Source organism: Lygodium microphyllum, chromosome 8 (genome assembly GCF_053477565.2).
Source record: "Lygodium microphyllum isolate KBCC chromosome 8, Lygodium_microphyllum_v1.1.10, whole genome shotgun sequence".
NCBI lineage: Eukaryota > Viridiplantae > Streptophyta > Polypodiopsida > Schizaeales > Lygodiaceae > Lygodium > Lygodium microphyllum.
Genome location: NC_141142.1, coordinates 123,153,249 through 123,177,153, shown reverse-complemented (window position 1 = coordinate 123,177,153; position 23,905 = coordinate 123,153,249). Strand labels below are relative to the sequence as shown.

The 23,905-nt window shown below is 42.6% G+C and overlaps 1 pseudogene; it reads right to left on the bottom strand.

Annotated features, from left to right (window-relative positions):
• Positions 1-12,823: 12,823 nt before the first annotated feature.
• Positions 12,824-13,231, bottom strand: LOC148032818 (pentatricopeptide repeat-containing protein At3g29230 pseudogene; annotated as a pseudogene).
• Between the last annotated feature and the right edge of the window lie 10,674 nt (positions 13,232-23,905).

Below are 23,905 nucleotides of genomic sequence, written 5' to 3'. Positions count from 1 at the left end.
CCCTAGATGTAGTGAGTGTGGTGCACAATAACAATGAAGGGAGACCGCAAGCACATGTGAAGTGTTCTCCTTGTTAACTTGCTTAGTAATAGATTCATCTTTCAGCTTTGCTATTTTTTGCTATTGTCTTTCTCTCTAGTCACCTTGTCTTTGTTTCCTTGTGGATTTTTCTCTCTTTGCTTTCTTTTTTCTTTTCTTTTTTGACAATGAGAATGAGTACAATTGTCAAGGCATGTCACACCCATTTAATCACAGGGCGGTCGCAGGCATTGAGATAAGAATGTGCGACTTTGTAGGCATTCTTCAATATCGGCCTTAGCTCTCAGAGGAGTGGTTGACAAGAAAGGGTGATTACACCTTGTGAAGCGGGTGTCACTCATATTTTCTAAGAGCTCTAGACAGAAGGAAGGAAGGAGAGTAGCCCGCATCATTAACCTAGTCATAGCTCTACTATCTATTCCTAGGTTGATATCAAAGAAGAGTGGGGGGAGATGGGCTTCCTCTGCTGTGGGTTTTTGGAGTAGTAGGAATTTGATAAGTCGGAGGTAATTACAAGTGGTCAAAAATGCTGGATCTGGGCAGGAAGAGGAGTCTGCAAGGAAACGATTTATAGAAGGAAGTATATATTCTAACCTAAACATTAAGCATTCCTCAGGGCTCCTAGCATTTACATTATATATTTTTGGGAAGTCGTAGTCCCCATGCAAGTCTCTATCGTAGTCCACTCCATGCCTATGGGGGTAGGGCATGTAGATAGGATCATTGTGCTCTTCGGGAAGTGAACTACAAAAGGCGGTCCATGCATCAAAATTGGTGTCCCAAATCCTCCTCTGCCATTTCGGCTGTGCCTCGTAGCCTTGGACGGTTTTGGGAACCAGATTGACCTTATCTTCCCAGTAATCCTGTGGTTTGTGTCGCCACCTAGTTATTATCAGTCTCCTCTCTTCAATCCACCTGTTTGCAAGTTCATTAGCCAGATCCTTGATCTTGGCTAAGACTCCTAGAGGTAGGGCCCGGTCCAGAGAGCGTGGGAAAGCAAATGAGAGCTCAAATGGCCTTTTCTGGAACTCTTGTTGACGCCAGATGACCAACTCCTGGGGCTAGTCTACAGGATGTGCATCACCTCTCAGTGGCATGGGCTCTTTAGGAAGTTGTCTTGGAATTGTGCATGCTCGACGTTGGGCCTCCTCAGCTAATTCTTTTCTTCTCCTCCTTGCTGCAACTATATGCTCAATCATATGGGCATCTGTAGGTTCTTCCTGTGGGAAATCGGGTTGAGGCGGACTCGGCATTCTTTGTTGCTCTTCTTCATCACCTTGCTCAAAATCCGGACCCTCTTCGACATGTTGCTCAACCATAGATGGGATGGCTGGCAGTGGTGGTGGTGGCTGTTCATGCTCCTCAAAACCTAGCAATTAGTCAAAGAAGGAAGTATCATCACAATAAACAAGAGAAAGCAAGACAATGCATAGTTACCTTCCTTTATCCTCTTCATCCATGTCTTCAACCTATGATTACCATCCCATACCAAAAACTTGTGCCCTCTTAAATCAGCCCACTCATCAGTCAATTCATCTTCAAACCTTTGGTTAACTTCTCTCCAAAGAGGGCCCCACTCTTCCAAATTTTGGGGAGATACATCCATTAGCTCACCAGTGGGCCTTCTCAAAGAAACCAAAAATTTCCCCATTGTTTCCATATACGAAGCATTATCGAAAGATGAAATCAACCATTGTCGAAGGGTTTGTGAAAGAAAAGTCGCATCTTCAGAAGACCTTGATATATGTCAAGATGGAAGATCAATCAAATGAATAATCCAATGTCAGAGATGGTTCTAGCATTCAGCTCTGAGTTGTATCTTTTTAATAGCCATACAATAATTCCAAATAAATTCTGCTTTGGCATCAGCATGTCATACAGGTAGAGTGCACCAATAACATTCTTGTAGTCCACTGAAAGTAGATTCCTCTCTTTTACAGTGAGCTCAGCATCAAGTTTTCAAGGCTAATCCAAGCAGAATAGGATGAATAGGTGGCAATATGTTGTTATGATGGGCTGTTTCTGTAAATCTCCCTTCAAATGCAGAGTCTCTGTCTAGTCAATATTTACTGATGCATTTCCTCTTACCTATGCACTCTTTAGACATCACATCTCAAATAGTGGTTGTTTCTTTTGACATGTGAAGAAACGTCCCATCATCGATCTCAGTAGCGAGGAAAGTTTATTCTTTGTTTTCTGCTGTTTGATTTCGAGTGGTAGGCATTGTGACCTATGAAAATTTGAGGTATATTTGATAGCAGATGACACAGGATTGTCAAAGAATCATGCACAATTCAGATAATCAATTCTGACAGATGAAGGGTTATCTGAGATTATGCTCAGATGGAGCAATCTTAGGAAGGGACAATAGAGCTGGTAACTTTGTTGCAGCAGCTGCTGTAGGTCCATTCTCTGCTTTCAAAGACTCGGCTTTAGCACCTTCTATCTCCACTGCAGCAGCAGTTGTAGATCCATTTTCTGTTTCCATAGGATCAATTCGAGCCATCTCAATTTTGCTTACATATCAACCTGTGCCGCCCCAAGCTTCCTCCCAATTGACGACTTTTTCTTCCGTTCCCCCCCCCCCCCCCCAGAGCACAAAAAGCAATGTCGCCGTGACCTTTGCAATGCTCCCCTGGAAACGAGCTTGAATTCCCTTAGAAATTTTGGAGGTATTGATTGCTTCAAGGTTTGCATCTCCTAGAGACTCATCAGGATTACTTGTTTTGATCCACTGCACACGACTAGCTCCTTCAACACCCCCAGAGATAGTTGCACTGATCCCAACTTTTTTACCTTCACGTATGTCTCCAACAATCTTTAGTTGAGTACTTTTTGAGGAGCAAGCATTACTTTTGTTGTAATGGAAGAGACAGGATTCCCCAGTCTGTTGTTCCGGTCCGTTGCCATCAAAGTTTTAGCTTTTTCCCCCATTTGACAGTCATGGATGCCACTCATTTTGTCCACATTCCCCTCCCAAAATGCAGATATACTCAGGTAATAGAGAGACGGACTAACTTCGCTACACACACAGAGAGATCAGAATCTATGCCCTTTCATCTTATCACTTGACACATAGCATGATGAGAAACTATACTGTTTGATATTTTACTTCACAGATAGCTGCTGGTCTTCTTCGATCCATATTCAAGTGTCGCCACTACTTTTGGCATTGCATCTCCCCCTCCTATAGTTCGTGGTTCCCTCCGGCGTTTTTAGCATAGATAGACCGCTTTTTCCACAACCTCCCCTTGTGTGGGTTTGGTAAGGAGTCGATTCCTCCGTTCAATAGTCCCGGTTGTCTGCTTTTTTTTCTGTCCATCCCAGAAAAGCTTCCCTTCCGATTAATAAAGCGGCTGGCTTTTCTTTCAGCCATTGGGTGATATATGTCAAAAATTGCTGCTGCTGCTCTATCTGGTACCGATGCTTTTGTAGTTTGAGAGGGATTGTCCCATATGGAATCCTGACCTTTAGGAGTTGTGTGGCTTGGGTTGCCAGCAGAAACAAATTAACCAAGCAGACATATGCTGCAGCACATTTATCATCCAACTGTAACACATGCTCAAAGACCCATTTCACAAGCTCCACATTTACCTATTTTCGACAAGCACCCAAAAGGGCCAAATCACAGTTTGGAACATTCTCAATGACACTTATTGCTTTGTCAAAGTGACCTGCACGACTGAAAAGATCAACAAGGTAACTATGATGTTCTGAACTCGGAATGATGCAGTAGACAGTGCACATAACACCATAATATATTTGCCCCTCCTCCACTAGATCTACATGATTGCAAGCAGTAAGCAAAATGCTGAAGGTGACACCATCTGGCTCAATACATTTTCCTCTCATTTTGTTGAATAAATTGAAAACCCTTTCAGCCTTACCAAGCCGAGCATATCCTACCATGAATGCAGCCCAAGAGACAGTATCATGTAATGGAAGCCCATCAAACGTTTCTTGTGCTTTGGCAAGTGCACCACACTTGGCATACATGTCCACAGTCGTGCTTCCAATAGCAATATCTGATTCTAGTCCTTGCCGTATCATATGATCATTTAACAACTTATGCATTTGATGCTGCTACATGCATTCATAAGGCACAAAAAAGTCACTCTGTCTGATCTAGTGCCTTCTTGTTTCATCCTCGTAACATTCAAGAGCAACAAGACCAAGCCCATGTTCAGTGTAGTGTGCAATCATGGCACTCCAGGAAACGACATCTTGATCTAACATATTGTTAAATACTTCTTGGCTTTTCCAAGCATACCAGATTTTGCATACATGTTAACCAGAGCATTATTGATTAATTCCTCTTGCTCCAAACTCTCTTCCAGGTAGAACAAAATTAGAAACACAACAACTAAATATGTACAAAGTATCAAATCCCACACACACAACTTTTGGGTGGTTTTCACACCTCAAATGCGTAGCAATACGACATCCACCCCCTCTAATCCTGCGCATCCTCCAGATGGGCCAACTACCCATGATCATTATCATCAAGATCCACAAACAAATCAATCTCTGCATTATGCATTTTTGGTATATCAACAAGATTATCTGTCATATCATCTATCTCTTCCATTGGAGTTTCTTCTCATTGCTCTTCCCTTGCAAATTCTTCCGCTGCATAATCTTCATTATCTCTTTTCTTGAAAATCTTGATTCTTTTTCCAGCAATAGGCACTCTAAGCACTGTCCCATCCAATTCTGTCAACTCATATGTTGCATTATCAAAAACATGTATGACTATGTACGGCCCAAACCATCTTTTCACCATCTTCCGAAGTGCAGTATGCTGATTTTCAAGGCTGCTATCAAAGACTAATACCCAATCTCCCTCTTCTATTGCTCTAGGCCGCAAGCGATGCCTGCTGTCAAACTTGCCCTTATTTCTTAGTCTGGCAACCTTCAACCTGTCAATAGCTAGCTGAATATCCTCTGGTCTTCTATAGAGACTGCCGAATCCGAAGAGCTAAGAGCTCCTCTCTCGTCAAATCCTCCTGCCAAGGTAAAACTGACCAAGTCAAAGCACAAGTCTCAGTCGGCATAACCGATTTTTGACCATACATCAACTCTGCAGGCATATATCCTGTGGTAACACTGTGAGTCGTACGATCAGCCCACAAAGCAAATGGCAGAAGTCTCGGCCATTCTCCAATCTGTCCTCTGCATGCTTTGGCTAATGCTTTCACTATCGGTGGATGCCCTCTTTCACTCTTCCCATTTCCCTCTGGATTGTATGCTGTGGTTAGAGCCAACTTGATTCCTAGTTGAGAGAAAAACTCCCTAGCTTCATCTGCATCCAATTCACTGCGATCCGCAGTGATCTTACCCACATAGCCATACCTGCAAAAAATTTCTTTCAATAAGAACTTACACACTACACTAGTGGTGTTCGTTCTCAAAGATCTTCCCTCAACATGATTGGTAAGATCCTCTCTAGCCAAAACAATGTATCTCATCTGCCATAGACCCATAAGCATAGTAACCAAGTCAACTACCCACTTATAATGAATGCATAGCGGACAGGTCGAATGAAGCTCATCTCGATGACGCACTACCGAATACATCTGACAATCCCTGCAAGTCTCAACAAAGTGAGAAACATCTCTATACATGCCTTTCCACCAATATTTCTCCTTGATTTTCTCATAAGTAGCCCACACTCCTCTATGACCAGCCCAAGGACTCTCATTAAACTCCCTCATCACCTGTAACTGTGTCTCTCTATTGCAGACAACCCGCAAAGATAATCCGCCTCTTTTCTTTGGATGCTTCCAAAGAAATCCATCCTTGAGAAAATAACCATAGGCTTTCCTTCTGATCTTCTTGAACTCTTCATTTGTCCATTCATCTCTTTTGCTTAGTGTACTAAGGTACCTTCCAATCTGCAACCAATCTCTAGCATAGAGTTCTTATATGAAAGCCACAATATCATAAACATGGCAAACATGATCAACCATAATGGTTGAAATTTTTGCATCATCCATTTTTACAAGTAGAGTCTCCTCATCATCATATCTGGCTCTAGACAGCATATCTGCCCCCACTGGATTATCCTTCCCTGCTATGTGTTTAAATTCCGGATTTAATGACTTGATGTATGCAATCCATCTCAGCATAGCTATATCTGGAGTAGAGCAACTCGTAATCATACCAATCAATGGCAAGCAATCTGTCTCTACCACAATTGAAGCTCTAATAAAGTACTCCTTGTCACATTTGAGAGCCGTAACAATCCCCAGTAGCTCCCTCTTGATTTGCGGATATCTCCTCTGTCTCTCGTTTAGGACTTTCGTCCCAAACCGAATAGCATACATGTTTCCATCTGCATCATCTTGACCCACAGCCCAACTTATGCCAATTGGACTAGTTTCAACTGTCAATACAATAGGCCTTCCGCAATTATAATCCGCTTTCCTGAGAGTAGGAGCATTCTGCAATAACTTCTTCAATTTACGCATGGCTCTAGTGTGGCTCTCATCCCAATAGAATTTCTGCCCCTTTCGAAGCAGCTGATATAAACAATCTGCTATGTGTGCAAAATGAGGTATCCAAATTATATAAAACACACAAGCTCCAATGAATCTCCGTACCTCTGAAGTGGTAAAACAATACTCCGCAATCCTACCTATAGCATCCACCTTATCAGGTGAGGGTTTCCTGCCATAATATCCACATATATGTCTAACAATGACAACCTCATTCACTCCAAAAATAGATTTTTCCCTGAAAGTGTCAAGTTCACTTCTTCTAACCTTGCCAAAATCTTCTCACATGCTGAAATATGATCAACCACAAAGGATCTGCATCTCTGCTCATTTAGACTCTCATTTTTCTCTTATTTTGCACACCCCTTAATGGGCACATCATCCAAGAAAGGCATAGTAAGCTGAGGTATATAATCACGAAGGACCTTATGCATGGCATTCATCATATGCGCAACAGAATTAGTGGCATCTTGAGGCAAGGTACACATCCTGACAAGCCCAATAGGAGTTCTCATGGTGGTTATGTCCCTACTTTCCAAAGCCAGCTGAAACTGATCATATCCTGAATACAAATCACCTAAAGAATAGATGGCACGTCCAGCAAATGCCTCTGCAAGCTCATCCACAACTGGACCTATACCAACATTCCTGATAGTAACTCTGTTTACTGGTTGCATGTCCTGTATAAATCGGAGAGTACCATTCTTCTTTGAAACTGTAAACCACCTGTTTGAGTATGGTGCAGATGAAAGCTCAAGAATTCCCATCCTGATTTTCTCATTCAATAAATCAATCAGCTTTGGCAGGTATGCTTTAGGCACTGGAATAGGTCGGAGATTCCATGGAATATGAAGAATAGTAAAGATCACCATAGGAGCAACAATATCAGGATTCACACATCCAATCTCATGCGGGAAAAAAGAAAATCCCCTTCCATGTCGCTCAAGCATCTCTTGAAAGCATTGCTTCTCTGTAGGTAGCAAGAAATCACCATTTCCAATTTTCAATTCAGCAAGAGTCTCTGCTGAAAATTTATGACCGATATGCTCCGGATTCCTCAAATTTGGCTGTTTGGCAGCCCTCTCAATTTGCTGATCACTGTCAGGTGGAAGCGGTACAGCTACCGGCTTCACCTTCTTATCCATAGTTTTGTATTTCGTGTCAACCTTGGCTTCATTATACTCTTTTGCATTACTCAAATCTTGCTGTAAATCAGCAATTCTACACTCCAATGGCTGAATATCCTTAGCCCTCTGCTCTATGGACTGCATAGGAACAGCCCTAAACTCTGGATGCTGAAATATTTCAGGAGTAAACTCTGTTGGCTGAAAGTTTTCAACCCTCTGTGTCTCTGTAAGCTGATCATAACCACCTGGAAACTCTATTTGCTAAATTTCTTCAGCACTCAACACTTTTTGCTGAGTCACCTCAGCCTCTGACTCAATCTGTGACACAAAATCTGCAATTTCATGAAACATGTCCAGGGATTGCACTAGTACATTACTGTGACAACTCTGCATATCAGTTTTCAGCATATCTTCCATCTCTTCCATTGTATCTGCACAAATCATACTGTCATACATCCCATCTATGTGCTCATCATCCTCTAAAATTCCTGCATTTTTCAAATTTTTCTCCTTCCTGCATATGTACTGCCTGGCAGCTCTAGGCAACCTAGAAATCTTCTGATAGCTCATCGAACTATTTGCTGAAATCCCAACAAAATCGGAGGAGAAAACACTGCTGCCAGGAGGCGAGAACTCCAATCTCCTCTGCTCTGTACCACCGTCGTCTCACGAAACGGCGGTACCTAATGAAAACCCGAATCCCTCACAGTGGGCAAAGGTGCATCTTTGAGAGTATCCCTATTTCTAACATGGTTCACACACACAGTCATAAACTGAACTGCTCTCATACCATCTTTACTGCGAATCCGTGCATAAGCAGATCCATCATCCATTACCTTTGTTTCCATGCGCATCTCTGTGATGAATGGCTGTCCAAGAATTATGGGATAAGAGCATGAATCTTACACAAAGAAATGGAAATCCTCCTCTACATCACCAATAGAAACCTTGACACTGGGACAGGCAGCATACAAATCACCTGTAATATTGTTGGCGGCTCTCATACCCCACCCATGCTCTACATCCATAGGCCATCTGTTACTTTCATAATCTCCATGAACTATGAGATTAATTTCTGAACCATGATCCACCAAAGCAACATAAGGCGCTTGTTTCTCTCCAATCTTTACCATTGTCTCTGTAGTTGCCCTAGCCCAATGACTCCGCGAAAAGTGACTACGCAGTATCAAGACAGGCTCATCAGTTTCAGCATAATGCATAGGCTGAACCCTCTTCTCTACCTGTGGAAAAACAGAAGCATTCTCAACCATAACCTCATCCTCATCCTCATCCAACTCCCTAATCAAAACTCCCTATGTATCAGTGGTAGGCAATGCATGTCTTTTCCTCTTCAAAACCTCCTAAAACTGATCTTGAAACTCTCTTTTTGAGATGCCCAAAACCTCAGAAATAGTGAAAGTCACATCACTGCCAAGTATCTTGTCATTCAAGATTTTCTTCATGTCCGTAGATATCTCAATATCGAACATCAATCTAAACCTGGATGCTTTCTCTCTTTAGGCTCTTGCCTCTTTTCTCTCTTTTGAGCATCTTCCATCTGTCGTTCTGGCCTTGATCTCAAAGACGGTCCTGCAGTAGGTGGAGTAACAAACTCACCCCCTCTAGACTTCTTAGCTGCACTTGGATTTTCTTCATCCCTCTTACGCTTCTCCTCAACAAGTACATCTGCTCCCTGAGACTTAGCCAAATAAGCATAAACAGAGAACCTGTCAACAAGCGAATCCCAACCTGTCTCACATCTGATGCTAGAGCCTGCACTAGTCAAAACAGTTTGCTGAATTTTTCCCTTGTTTGCAGTCTCCATAGCATAAGTCTATAGTGCTAATTGAGTCTCTGATCCCTTCTCAATCTGGACTCCATATGCAGAAGCATCATCTCTAGCTGTCACTTAAGAAGTATGCGCAGCCATGCCATCCACTAACTTCTTCATTCCACCTTTACCAAAGTTGGTAGCAAGTGGAGCTCCTGTCTCAGTCAACCAAATCTTACCATCTTGTCCCCAATATACCAAATTCTTCCTCCTTGCATCCTGAAAAGATTCACAATCCCTGCAATGCTGATGGTCCGTACTATCACACCAAATACATCTCCAATTTCTCCTAGGTGCACTAGGAGCACTCTTAGGTGCAGTAGGAGCACTAGAAGAAGTAGTAGGCGCAGTCGAAGCAAACTGCTCTTTCAACTTTCCCACCAACTCCGCTTTAACTGACTCCAGTGTCAAATCCGTTATGCCTTTGATTATGTCATCAAGAGAGGTAGGCACCAATGGAGCGGATGGTTTTGGAGCAGAAGGTGCAGGCATCGATCGTGGAACAGGAGGAATAGGAGGAGTGGAAACAGTAGGCACTAGCATAGGCCAATAAACTGGCTGAGGAGGAGAAGAAATAATAGGGATAGAAGCAGGCATAGGAGTAGAAGACGGTGTCGGTGTCATAGAACCATTCTGTAGGCAGGTCTTCCATATCCTCCTCTTGGTCAAAGTCGAGACTGCATCCTGGGCATCCTGCCAATCTGTTTTAAGTCCCATAGGCTTCGTGCAATCCTCAAGAAGCTTTGCAAGAAAAGCTCGACTTTTTCAACATCCAATGCTCTTTGTTCAATGGCATCAAGCTGATATACCTCTCTTCAAATTCTCGAATCAACTCTGAAGCAGCTAAACCTTTGTTTGGCATGTAGACCCACTCTCGGAATGACCGCCGTGTAGCCATACCAAATTCCTCAAGGAAATACTCTTCTTTCAGGGCCTTCTTAAAATCTTGCCAATGTGTATTTTGAATAAAAAGATCAGTCACTTTTTCTCTCAAGGCGGGTGTGACAAGACGAAGAAAGTACTTACTCATAAGTCCAGCTGGAACTCCAAAAAACCCCATCTTGATCTCATATGTCTTCAAATATGTTGAAACACTACGGTCATCAAATAGCTTCTTCTCATTCTCAACTGCTTTAATCGCCTTAGTCGCGCTGTTTGCATTCTCCTGCTCCGAATATAGTTGCCTTTGCTGAGACAACTGCTGCTGATGCAATTGTTGCTGTTGCTGCATATACAATTGTATCTGCTGATTTTGAAGCTGCATATATATGGACATATTCTGCAAAATCTGATTTAGATCATCTGTTGAAGTACTTGACGCAGCAGTCATTGATAGAGCTGAAGTAGAGGACGCAGCCGGAATTGTAGAAGAGGCTGAAGTATCTCCCATCCTGAAATTTCTACGACGATTTCACGTCGGGTTCACCAAAGATGTCGAAGGGTTTGTGAAAGCAAAGTCGCGTCTTTAGAAGACCTTGATATATGTCAAGATGGAAGATCAATCAAATGAGTAATCCAATGTCAGATATGGTTCTAGCATTCAGTCTGAGTTATATATTTTTAATAGCCATACAATAATTCCAAATAAATTTTGCTTTGGCTTCAGCATGTCATACAGGTAGAGTGCACCAATAACATTCTTGTAGTCCACTGAAAGTAGATTCCTCTCTTTTACAGTGAGCTCAGCATCAAGTTTTCAAGGCTAATCCAAGCAGAATAGGATGAATAGGTGGCAATATGTTGTTATGATGGGCTGTTTCTGTAAATCTCCCTTCAAATGCAGAGTCTCTGTCTAGTCAATATTTACTGATGCATTTCCTCTTACCTATGCACTCTTTAGACATCACATCTCAAATAGTGGTTGTTTCTTTTGACATGTGAAGAAACGTCCCATCATTGATCTCAGTAGCAAGGAAATTTTATTCTTTGTTGTCCGCTGTTTGCTTTCGAGTGGTAGGCATGGTGACCTGTGAAAATTTGAGGTATACTTGATAGCAGATGACACAGGATTGTCAAAGAATCATGCACAATTCAGATAATCAGTTCTGACAGATGAAGGGTTATCTGAGATTATGCTCAGATGGAGCAATCTTAGGAAGGGACAATAGAGCTGGTAACTCTGTTGCAGCAACTGTTGTAGGTCCATTCTCTGCTTTCAAAGACTCAGCTTTAGCACCTTCTATCTCCACTGCAACAGCAGTTGTAGATCCAATTTCTGTTTCCACAGGATCAATTCGAGCCATCTCAATTACAGCATGTGCCGCCTCAAGCTTCCTCCCAATTGACGACTTTTTCTTCCGTTCCCCCCCCCCCCCCCCCCCCCCCCCGAGCACAAAAAGCAATGTCGCCGTGACCTTTGCAATGCTCCCCTGGAAACGAGCTTGAATTCCCTTAGAAATTTTGGAGGTATTGATTGCTTCAAGGTTTGCATCTCCTAGAGACTCACCAGGATTACTTGTTTTGATCCACTACACACAACTAGCTCCTTCAACACCCCCAGAGATAGTTGCACTGATCGCAAATTTTTTACCTTCGCGTATGTCTCCAACAATCTTTACTTGAGTACTTTTTGAGGAGCAAGCATTACTTTTGTTGTAATGGAAGAGACAGGATTCCCCAGTCTGTTGTTCTGGTCCGTTGCCATCAAAGTTTTAGCTTTTTTCCCCCATTTGACAGTCGTGGATGCCACTCATTCTGTCCGCATTCCCCTCCCAAAACGCAGATATACTCAGGTAACAGAGAGACGGACTAACTTCGCTACGCACACAAAAAGATCAGAATCTATGCCCTTTCATCTTATCACTTGACACATAGCATGATGAGAAACTATACTGTTTGATATTTTACTTCACAGACAGCTGCTGGTCTTCTTCGATCCATATTCAAGTGTCGCCACCACTTTTGGCATTGCATCTCCCCCTCCTATAGTTCGTGGTTCCCTCCGGCGTTTTTAGCATAGATAGACCGCTTTTTCCACAACCTCCCCTTGTGTGGGTTTGGTAAGGAGTCGATTCCTCCGTTCTATAGTCCCGGTTGTCTGCTTTTTTTTTTGTCCACCCCAGAAAAGCTTCCCTTCCGATTAATAAAGCGGCTGGCTTTTCTTTCAGCCATTGGGTGATATATGTCAAAAACTGCTGCTGCTGCTCTATCTCGTACCAATGCTTTTGTAGTTTGAGAGGGATTGTCCCATATGGAATCCTGACCTTTAGGAGTTGTGTGGCTTGGGTTGCCAACAGAAACAAATTAGCCAAGCAGACATATGCTGCAACACATTTATCATCCAACTATAACACATGCTCAAAGACCCATTTCACAAGCTCCACATTTACCTATTTTCGACAAGCACCCAAAAGGGCCAAATCAGAGTCTGGAACATTCTCAATGACACTTATTGCTTTGTCAAAGTGACCTGCACGAATGAAAAGATCAACCAGGTAACTATGATGTTCTGAACTCGGAATGATGTAGTAGACAGTGCACATAACACCATAATATATTTGCCCCTCCTCCACTAGATCTGCATGACTGCAAGCAGTAAGCAAAATGCTGAAGGTGACACCATCTGGCTCAATACATTTTCCTCTCATTTTGTTGAATAAATTGAGAACCCTTTCAGCCTTACCAAGCCGAGCATATCCTACCATGAATGCAGCCCAAGAGAAAGTATCATGTAATGGAAGCCCATCAAACGTTTCTTGCGCTTTGGCAAGTGCACCACACTTGGCATACATGTCCATAGTCGTGCTTCCAATAGCAACATCTGATTCTAGTCCTTGCCGTTCATATGATCATTTAACAATTTATGCATTTGATGCTGCTACATGCCTTCATAAGGCACAAAAAAGTCACTCTGTCTGATCTAGTGCCTTCTTGTTTCATCCTCGTAACATTCAAGAGCAACAAGACCAAGCCCATGTTCAGTGTAGCCTGCAATCATGGCACTCCAGGAAATGACATCTTGATCTGACATATTGTTAAATACTTCTTGGCTTTTCCAAGCATACCAGATTTGGCATACATGTTAACTAGAGCATTATTGATTAATTCCTCTTGCTCCAAACTCTCTTCCACGTAGAACAAAAGTATAAACACAACAACTAAATATGTACAAAGTATCAAATCCCAAACACACAACTTTTGGGTGGTTTTCATACCTTGAATGCACAGCAATACGACACCATGTAGCAGAACTAGATACAAGCTTTATAGCCTCATAGGGCACAAGTCTACACAAAGGGATAGGAGCAGGAGAAGTAGACCTCGTTACAAAAAATGAGGCCAACACATCTGACATAAGCCCAAACTTGACATTCTCTCCAATGTGTCTATCATGCTCATTGACCTCTTTCTTTTCTTTATTAGCAACATCCTCATTCACCTCTTCATTTTCCTCATGTACAGTTTGCAAATCTAAAGACCTCCCTTGTGTTGTTTCACACACTTCATGGTGGTAGTGTGGGTGCTCATAGGATTAGCATGAATGTCATTGCTTGCTTCATCCATGCTATCCTCAAGCACTTCATTATCAATGAAATGACATTTTTTCCTTGGTTTTCCACCCTTGTTATTTGGAGATTCAGAGAATGCACGGGAGGATGCTTCTTGATTAATACTTACTAGTCTATTGCATAGACCGGATCTTAGCCTTGTAATTGAAGAATCTACAAAAATAATTTGAAAATAGAATATAACATTTATATGGAACTTTAAAAGAGTTGCTTAACCATTAAGAATAGAATATGTAAATTTAAAAGAGTGATTGAATGACTTACTTGGACGGCCCCTTTTGCTTTGATCTCTCCTACCACCACCACGCCGACCTCTAGCCATGCTCAAAAGCACTAAAACAAACCACAAATCATTTTAAAAATGAAGACAACTCAACTAAATCACATGTTCTATTAATTAATCTCTACCAAAATATGACCATTTGATGCAGACAACACACTTTAATATAATTTGTTATTCGGTTTTAATAAATGTATTAAATTTTTTTAATCATTTGAACCTCCTGACCACATTTTCACCCCCGCACCCCCAAAGGGGGGATACTCTCAACCCCTTGTTCCTGTCTACGTTGACGCAGGCAATGCTGAGTGTTTGACAATTCCCAATCCAAAAAAATCAAATCATGTCACACTTATTTCTTTAGGATGATTTACGTAAGATTTAAAAATGGTTTAATTTTTCATGCATTGGACTCGCACAGTTTACACCCACTCTATATGGAGGGGGGTGTAGGGGGGGGCATCAGCCCCCCCTACTACTGTCGCCGGGGGGTTCTAAGGGGAGCCGGCAATAGCCATGAGGGCCCCCTTGGTGAGGGTTCAGAGGCAGCGCCCCCGAAGCCAAAAATTGTAGGTAACTTGGCTATAGAAGAGGTTTAGGGGGCGGTTTAGGAAGGAGCAGTGGTTTAAGGATGAGGGGTTGAGAGGGGAGTGGTTTAGGGAGTAGGGACTGAGAGGGGAGTGGTTTAAGGAGGACGGGCTGAGAGAGGGGTGGCTGTGCACTACCCGCCCCATTTCATAAGGTACCCCGCCCCCCCACCAGGTCATCTGCGTTGACGCAGACAATGGGCGGGTATTGAGGGTTCCCCCTTCTCGCCTTCTCCCTCTCCTCCTCCTCCCTCCAAAGGGGGCTACGCCCAACCCCTGAGAGTTGTCTGCATTGACGCAGACAGCCCCGGGTGTCCCAAAGGTCTCCTCCTCTCCCATTTTTTCAGTTTACCTTCTCCTTCTCTACCTTCCCTTTCCTTCTCTCCCCTCCCATTGTTGTCTTCTCATTGTCTACCTGCTCTTCCATTTCTTTCAGCCATGGAGGAAAAATGAAACTTGAAATATAGATTTTCAGCCATAAGGATGGAGTGTGGAGCTTACCCGATGAGTTTGATGGAGAATGTTGATCTTGTTTGAGCTTGTTGCAGGGGCTGCTCTCCTTCTTGCTTCTTCTTTATGCCTTCCAACTTGCAATGGGAGAGAAGAAGAGGGAAACAAAAGAGAAAAGGAATAAGAAGAAAAAGAAGAAGAAGAAGAAGAAGAAGAAGAAGAAGAAGGACAAATAAGAAGATATGTTTAAACCTTTACACACAACTTTCAATGACAAGCGGTACGTGCATATTGAACATCCATCATGAGATAATGTTTCTCTCGAACATCGAAAAATTATTTACTAAAAAATGTAAATTCTGACGGCGCCTAACATCTAACAAAATAAAACGTGCTTATAAAAATATGTGCTATAACACGACATGATTTTCGAAAACACATGATTTATTTTCGAAAAGACATGTTTTTATAAAAAAATATTTAACTAAATCTTGTGATTTTTCAATATATACACTTTTTTTAATGATTTGGTTCATTAATGGACTAATTCGCAACTTCAACCATCACTAAGAACTTGCCCATGGAGTAAGAGCTCATTTAATCCATATTTGGTGGGGTAACAGACTATTATTTCTACGTTCAAAGAAATTGATAAACAATAGGCATGCTATTAGATATAATATTTCGCCTTCATAGCTCCATTGTTTGTTGCTGAGTTTCAAATCGGCTTTTATGAGAGACGATGGCAGAAGTTACTCTTCAATGATCAATCGGCTCCGAATCACTGGAACGTGTTGTGCCCCTGAGGGATGGAAAGATTCTTGTGAGCTCTTATTTTCTTCAAACACTTCTACCCCCTACCGGAAGCTGGTAGGTTTGTATGCTATTTTCCAACTTGATGCTTACAATGAAGAGATTGCGGTTCATGGCCAACCGGATATCAATGGTGCGGAGCAATTTTTGCTCGATTCTTCTCTTTCATGTCAGTATAAAATAGTACATTGTGATACCACTTTTACCATGGACCAAGATGAAGGACTACACACTGTAGAAAATGGCAAACAAGCTCATTCACTTTCAAGACCTGTTGTAGACATTACATCTGATTCCTTCGTAGAGACGTCATCTCAAACTTCTTCGCCACTTATAACAAATGCTTTTTGTGCACCCGTCTCAACTTTGACTATTGACTTAGAGTCGGATGATGGACTTGATAGTCCTCATTCATTTCCACAAATAAAGAAAGAGATTTTACCTTGGATTGCTAATAGCCCCAAAGGAAAGAAGTTGAAGGCTTTATTGCAGATGAGTGAAGGCCCTTTTTTTGTTAGTGAGATTCCAAGAGAGTACAATGGTTCTGTTGCTTTCGTTCTTCTACCGACATATAGCACATCTTCAAACATATGGCACATCTTCAAACATGGATGGTTATGTTGCTTTCATTCTTCTACCGACATATGGCACATCTTCAAACATGGATGGGATGAAGCAACAATATGATGGTCATGTTTGGACAAGACCCCATCCAACTAATATCTTCCCTGATGCTACTTCGAGAATTAGCCATTGCCTTGGAGACTTACAATGTCATCGAGTCAATTGTCCTTACTATGAGAGCAACAATCAACATAATAAAATGTATTTTCATGGTTACCTCAATAGCACAATGAGCAAGGGGCTACTTGCAAGTGAAGAAAAACATTCAATCACATGTCACTATTGTAGTAAAGTTGTCACTTGTTATGCAACTTGTGATTGCAAAGTTTATTACATTTTGCCAAAGGACACAAGCATGGAGAGATTGATGCTTCATGTAGGCACTCACACACACAATGTGCAACCAGGGACTTCAATGGTTGCAATTAAAAAAATTAGATCTCTAGTTCACTCAGTTTTGCAAGTGAATCGACACTGTGGTGCTAGGAAGATTCAAATGATTGTAGCAAAACAAATTATCATTGAATCTTTGACAACTAATGGTTCAATGGTGGAGGGAGAACAAGAGCTTACAAAATTTTTGAAGGAGTTGATGCCATTGGTTCAAAATCAGAGGTTAGTTTCGATTATTCAAGTCTGCAAACTATGGTTTGTAGCATTGTTATTAGTTTAACCAACTTTCATTTGTTGAGGTTGCAGGTTCAATAGTATTGTGACATGCCAGAAAAAAAAAGAAACATGTGTTGTTGGAGATGGCTTTGATAACATTTTGGAGTTGAAACAAAGATGTATGTTTCCTTTTTTTCATGGCAGTAGATTTCCAGGACAAGGAGGGGTGGGTGAAAAAAGTTACATTTTCAAGATGTCTACTAAAGGACCCGGCTCTGGAGTGGAATTGGTTAATCGAATGCGACGCTTAGGAAATGGAGACCTTTGCAAGTCTTGGGTCCACTTTGACTTTACACACAGAATAGATGACTGGGCAACAATGTCTTGTTCTGTGTACGATCCATGGTTTGTTCGGGAACCTTACTTGTAATCAATTTTCGTTGACATATTCTAGTTGCTAATCTGTATTTCTCATTGCAGCTTGAAGGGGATCATGGTGATTGCTATTTTTGATACAAAGAAAGAGGATACAGAAACACAAATTCTTTTTTGGATATGCCTTAATAATGTGATGCTTGAGTGTGGACACCCTCCTGCAGACTTTGCAGGTTTTATGGCGGATGAAGCCAGTGCAAATTGGATGGCGATCCGCACTGTTTTCAATGCGGGACCTAACAATGTTTTGGAAGGAAGAGAGCGATTGTGTTTGTTTCACTGGGAACAAAGCTTACAAAAGCATATAACGATGGTAAAAATGTGACCATTGTGGGTCTAATCTTTGGGTTAGATAGAGTAGTTAAGCTGGTATCAACTCGAGGCACATTGCATCGAGTTGCGGGGTAAGAGAGTTATCAGGGGCCCTAGCCAATGGTAAAGGGAATATTCCTTGGCCAACTTCTACTGGAGGGGTACATGGAAGATCAACAGACATATGGGCATATGGAAGGTCAACAGACACATGGGCACGTGGAAGGTCAACAAACGCATGTGCATATAGAAGGTCATCTATCATGACCTTCCTTCACAAGCTATAAAAGCTAAACTCCTTCACAGCCATCTATTATCCATCTTTCACCCAGTCAGAGTTGTTCCAGCTAGCCTTAAGCTCTTAACCTATCTTCTGTCTAGATTGCCATCTAAGCTTCACAATGGAAGCACATGGGTGGACAGATCCATCTTTGTATCAGTTGTTTGGAGATAAATAAATTTTGTTATTCTCTTCTTATCTGTTGTGTACTCTCTATCTCTTTCTCAGATTCTGTTCGCTACTCCATGTAATTCTGTATACATGACATCCTACTAGGCCGACCCTAGATGAGGAATGCACGAGTCATCGAGGATTGGGGCAACAGTCTAATCTTCTTAGGGAATCAGAAGGAAGCAGTAAGGGTGGAGATGGATACCTGGAAGACAACACCTGTTGATCTAGATGCCATCTCAACCACATTGAGGAGTGACACGCAACCAACCACATCGTATGGGCTGCTGACCAAGTATATCCCCTGCCCTCAAGATGAGCGAGATTGGATGCATGTCCTTGCAACCATCGATCTCCCATTCTCAGACAATGAGGAGGAGTATAAGCAAGCCACACAAGCCATGTGTACACTAGATGAGGAACACTCAATACCACTCTGCATGATGGAAAAGAGTGCATGTGGTTGGCCCAAACCTGTCACTTTTCATATCCCAAATAAGCTAGAACTCTAGGAGACTCTAGAGTATTTGATAGGAAGATTGGAAGGCAATCCTTCCGCTAATCTCTTGCCCCTCAGAGACCTCCTGGGTAAGCACAAGTGAAAGTAGACCAAAGTTCACAACCTGAACTTGCTACACAATTAGGCTCTAGTCACCGAGGAGAAAGAGGTTAGAGAGGAGGACCCAAGAGACGACGAGCAGTTAGGTAGTGATGGTTCTGACAATGAGTATGAGGATTGTTCCTCCATTAGTGAGGAGTGCGAGGAGGAAATGGATAACGTGGAGTACGATACTAATGGAAGGGTGATAGAGCAAAATCCAGGCCGTGAGAAAGGAATGCATATGAGATCAAGAGAGGAGTTATGATATTGGATTATGATTGCTCTTGGTTGGAACGCATAGGTGATGCCAAGAGGCATATTTCATGGTGGATTCTGTGCCATGGTGGATTCCGTAAACTTTTATGACCGGGGCTCATACACAAAGTGGATTCTTTGTGCGAGAAGTTGATGGGGACGCCTGTCCTTTTCGGGCGTTTCATTAATTTAGTGTGTACATGGGTGATTCCATAGCGGGTGATTCCACAAAATGCATATTAAATTAATAAACGTTTATGAGTTTTGAGTGCGCACTCGTAATAAATTAAGGTTAGGATTTATTTCTAACCAGTTGATTTATTTATGTAGCTAAAAGCTTGCTATTTTTTGTAAATTGGGCTATTATTGAGCATGAAGATGAAATATACATAAAATACATGCTTTGTGGAGCGCTCACACAATGCATGGGGGGAGATTGCACCCAATTGGTCTCTTGCTCTTGTCGTTCATGCTTTTTACCTTGTAATTTGTGCAAAAAGTAGAGTTCATTGTTCCTGGGGACCTTCCGGCAATCACTACGCGAGCATACAGCGTCCGATCTGTGTACCAATAGGGGCAGTGGATTATGAGCAGGCTGGAATTGCCCAACCATTAGTGGTACCTGTGTTTAGGATAGATGCACCTACTGAACTACGACCACCCGGGGAGACTCCTTCCTCCACTGAGGGTTGTGAGTTCAACTCGAAGTCTGAAGTCAATACGGAGAGCGATCCTGAAATACCTACTTCATCCAAAACCAAACGCACCAAGGGGGACTTTCCAGTCCACCTAAGGCGCAATCGACTAAATGCGGAAAGAAACAAACAAACAAAAGAGTCAGACGCAGAATGACAAAAGAAACTGCAAGACCTACCCGAATGCTTCACTAAGTTCTAGAAGGGTGACAGAGTGGTGGCCCTTCTAGGAGCAAAGAGGCAGGGCCAGACTAGCGAGCCTATTGAAGGACTCACAAGGTCAAGGAAGTCAAGCTGGCAGGGGAAGATGAGAAGCCTCGACCTGTATTCATAGAAGACAACCTGACCAAGGATGAGGAGGCTAGCCTTGTTTCTCTCCTACGAGAGTATGTGGATGTGTTTGCCTGGTCTCTAGATGAACTTAAGGGAGTCAACCTCAAAGTTATGACCCACAACATCCCTATGGTCCCTGACACTGTCCCTGTAAAACAACGCCCTTATCCCATGAATCCAAAGCATGCCCATGCAGTAAAAGAGGAGATTGATAAACTCATGAGAGCACGATTCATCTATGAAATAGAGCACACGGACTGGGTATCACCAATAGTGATCGTTATGAAGAAAAATGGAAAGATCCGAGAATTCGTCAACTATAAGAAAGTCAATGCCGCTACGAAGAGAGATAACTACCCATTGCCATACACCGAGCACATGCTTGAGAGGGTGGCAGATAAAGAAGCCTACAATTTTTTGGATGGCTTCTCGGGCTACAATCAAGTGCGAGTACACCCCGACGATAGGCACAAGACTGCCTTCACTACAAAGTGGGGGATATTTGCCTAAATTGTTATGCCCTTTGGGCTAATGAATGCGCCTACAACCTTCCAACGCCTGATGTGCACAATCTTCAAAGACATGCTCAGATGTGAGCTAGAGGTGTTTGTGGACGATCTATGCGTACACTCTAGCTAGGCAGAACACTCAGAGAAACTACGGGCAGTCTTTGAGCAATTTCGACTTTATAATCTCTCATTGAACCCCCTAAAGTGCCAATTTTGGGTGAAACATGGATGCAACCTAGGGCACGTGGTGTCCAAGAACGGCATCGCCACTGATTTCTCAAAGATCAGGATTATTGTCGACTTGCCACCACCCAACATTTATAAGGGTGTTCAGTGCTTCTTAGGTCACACAGGGTACTATCAATGCTTTGTACTGAATTATGCACTAATCGCAAGACCATTGTAAAAGTTGCTAATTTTATTTGAGTGGACTGAAGAATGCCAATGTAGTTACGAAGAATTGAAAAAGGCTCTTACCACCGCACCCATCTTAAGAGCCCCAAATTGGACCAGAACATTCCATGTGCATATAGATGCATCTAGGTTTGCCATTGAAGCTGTTCTGTGCCAACTTGGCGAACACAACCTTGATTACCCAGTGAGCTTTTCTAGCAGGCAACTCACTAACACGGAGATGAACTATTCTACTACGGAAAGGGAGGGGCTTGCCACGGTGTTTGCCCTTAAGAAATTTAGACATTATATTTTGGCTACACCCTTTACCTTTGTAACGTGTCCGCTAGAATCATTCCGGACACGTCTTAGCAGTCCATCGGGAAGGATGTCTAGAAAGCTCCGCCCGGCACTCCCATGGAATGTTACGGGACTTGCGATCTAGGTCTTCCCGCGTCTGCCACGTAGTGGAAGTATCCTGGCCGTTCCCACTTAGGATCGACCTGAATTTGGGTTTCCCTGTTTGGTCATTAGCTAGCAACAACTAGCGTCAGACCCGAGCGAACTACTTTACGCAGAAACGCCAGGTCCGAAGCGGATTCACGCTGCACTTGGTTCAAGGAGAATGGGAAACGAGAGGGATGCAAGGCTCGACCTCTCTGCCATAAGGCATAGTCCCATTCCGTTCCCCTAAAACAGCGTAAATCGGGTAGGATGTAAGTCTAGGTCATCATCCTCGTTATTCGCTTTGATGCTGAAGATTAACCTGCTGCTCGTCGAAGACTTTGAGAAAAGTTCCCGGCTAACCGGGACCACCCATCCGTAGGACGGACCCATGGTCCATCCTCCGCACTTTCCTCGGTTTGTTTTAGTTATGTAATTACCTACCACATTAGTTAGACATATACAAACAGCTTCTTTGATTAACCCTGTTATTCACTGGTTCCTTCACGTAATCTTATCACAGGACATAAAGAAAACAATGCCAAACAGCTCCTTTATTATCATTTTATCCCTTTTATCTTTGAAATACAAGGAGTTCCCCGCCCGTAGGCGTATTCATAATCCGCCCGAAGGCTATCCAGTAATCCACCAGGGATCACTAATCCAAGTTTCCGCCCGTAGACTAGTATGCGGGCCTCGAGATCCAATCCCGAGTCACGTTAGTCTCTTGTGCAGGGCCCGGAAGGCGAGGGATTTACAGCCAGAGCCCCCCCTGGCACCCAAGCGTCCTCCTGCTCCAAGCAGAACTCAACGGAGAGACCTCTCACGGCGGGTTCGGTCCACGTTCCCGGCGCGGTTAACAACCCCCTTGGTTAGGGTCAGGCAGGCAGTCGGGGGTAACTGAAGCTGCCTCTCAGGCACCAACCTGAAGCTTTAGATATATTTTCATCCTTTAGTTCATTGAGCAAACAATGCAAACAGTCCTTTCTAAACTGTTACAAGCACAATCAATTTCAATGGTCGTTTAGCTGGCAAACTGTTAAGGAGTGACTCCTTTTCTCCGAATGCAACCCGCATTCGATCCGGAATCAATTCCAACTTGGCAAGATTCCTATCATTCTTGGGTTAGGGTCATACCCTACCAATACTTTAGGTCTTGTTGTGGTAGATTCCAGCGACCATGTCGCTTTAGTTTATTGTCTGGTCATTTGTTTCAAGACAAACACCTAACCTTTCCTTTTCCTTGGCAGTTATTTCCCAAGTGAGTAACAGGATGATTACCCATCCTCTTGTAAGTTAAATTCTTTCAATAACTTGCCAACCTCATTTCGAGAGATGATAAAACTCTCTGGTGGGCAAATCTCAAGTCTATACAAAGTTGCAGCTTTTTGCACATGTATTGCATCTAATTCCACGGGATCATTCCATTGCTTAGTGTTTTCCGTTCACGGAATTTACCCCAGCCGAGTAACAGGGTTTTAGGGTATCCTCTAAATCATTCCTAATTAGGTTGGTCCATGGTTCTAGAAATATGCAACTCCGTCGGAGTTTCGTCATGATCCTTAGGATAAAACCTTAGATCATTCCATGCATGAACATCCCATTGCTTCGACATTTTGTGAACGTGTGTAGGATCTTTAGAATCACGGTTTTTGTCTAAAGCTAGGTCAAATTGCACTAAACCCTAGTTAACACTTAGGATTCCTATCATATCGACTCAATCATGTCCATACGAATCCTTGTGGTTTAGATTACTTAGTCAATTCAATTATGCTTGTCTTGCGACAAGGTTGATCCTTCTCAAGGGTGATAATCTAAATCTAACGGGGAGCAATAGATACAATTCCACCAACACGCGTAAACATGTGATTTATTGCCTTTACGCATCACATGGCCCATGATAACTTTATCTTTCTTTGGTGCACGATAATCTGGCTACTAACCTTGCCTAGGACCTACTAGGTCTTACATCAATAGTCGTACCTACAACCTTGTTGTCTACACTTTGGCATCTTATGCTTTGACTCCTAATTGCGGCTCTTAATGAATGACATTTTTCACTTGACGACTACGCAATACACAACATTCTCCTAGCTACGAAGTAGTCAATGG